The following is a 1,628-nucleotide window of genomic DNA, read 5'->3' on the forward strand; positions in this document are numbered from 1 at the left end:
AACGTGTGGATAACACGTAACTATTAAAGGTCACAGGGAACCTATGATACTAGTTTTAGAGGTGACACAATAGATATCATTAGTGTTAAACACCACAGAGCACTTATTTTATTACTCTCAATAACTCATTAGCAACGGAGGCTGCATACGGAAAACACTGCCATTGTTAACACTGCCATATCTATATTATGACACCCCCAGGAAGGCTTGCCACCCTCTGGTGGCCACAGGGAACTCAATGCATAATGTAGTGCACACACGCCCCCTGCTGGCATGGACACAAATTGAAAGGACACAATGAGTAATGCATCTTACATTATTCAAGGCTATAATTTTGGAAATTCAAATTGAAATGTAACCAATTATCCATAATTTTCTGAAAAAAAGGGTGTGTGTAACAAGTGTTTGCATTCATTTTACTTGGGGAGTGAAATGAATGTACAAACTGAAATCCCTACAAAAATTAACTCATAATACTTTGCAACTAAAATTAGTGAAAGGAAAAAAAATCTAGGAGTAAACAGAAAAAGCCTATGTAATCTTGACAGTGATGGGGTGTGTGTGTTCTGGCCCTGGAGATCGAACCCTGAACCACACACAAGGTGGACAACCTCTGAGACTCTGCCACTTCCCCAGCCCTTGGTGATGAGTTTTAACACTCACCACCCAAAGTGAACTGACAGAATAAAATATTGATCATATGGATTTATTAAAATAACTTTTTGCCAAGTGCAGGGTTGCATGTCTTTGATCCCAAGTGCTCAAAACTCTGAGGCAGAAGTTTTGCAGAATTAAGGTCAGCCTTAGTGAGATGCTGACTCAAAAAAATAAAATAAAACAAAATGTAAAAAGGAAACTGGGTTGTGGCCCAGGCATTACTCACCCCTTGGTTCAATTTCCAGTGCTGAAAAAGTAAATATCTGAACGGACACCTGAACAAAGAAAATAAAAAGAAACAAAATGATGCTCAGTATCACGTAAGATTAGGGGATCACAAATTGAAACAGTAGTGAGGTATCTTGGCACTGCTATTTGAACTGCTGAGCTCTGAGAAGGGGCAGGCACCAGAGCTGCAGGACGCGGGACACCAGCACTCTCAGCTGGAAGGACACATGGCTCAGGCACTTTGGAAGACAGCACGCCAGTCCTTTCCAAGACAGAACACGTCTGATCTGTGGCCCGACAGTGTGTCTAATATTTATCTGCATTTTGACAAGTGCTCTGAAAAACCATGTCTAACCAAAACTACGTTGCAAATAGATCTACGTTACAGTAGATCTACTGATGCTGATTCGATTTTTAAAAAGGACACTGTCTTTCCATTGTGGAATACACAACCAACAGAATGGAAAGGAATGAACCACAAACCTACACAGAGACAGACGAATCCTACCTCTTGTGCTGCTAAGTGCAAAAAGCAGACTGAAGAGGTGGCACGCCGTGTGGTCCAACTCTGACGACATTCTAGGAAGACAAAAGTACAGTCAGATGAGGAGGTGCACAGGGTGAGGCCCAGGGGGCACCCCATGCAAGAGTCTGTCCACATGGAGTTGGGGTGCACCAACCTCCCTGTGCAAGGTTGGGTTCAGCAAATGAGAAACTCTCTGGACCACATCTCAGACAGAAAC

The sequence above is a fragment of the Sciurus carolinensis genome, chromosome 9, assembly GCF_902686445.1.
Source record: "Sciurus carolinensis chromosome 9, mSciCar1.2, whole genome shotgun sequence".
NCBI lineage: Eukaryota > Metazoa > Chordata > Mammalia > Rodentia > Sciuridae > Sciurus > Sciurus carolinensis.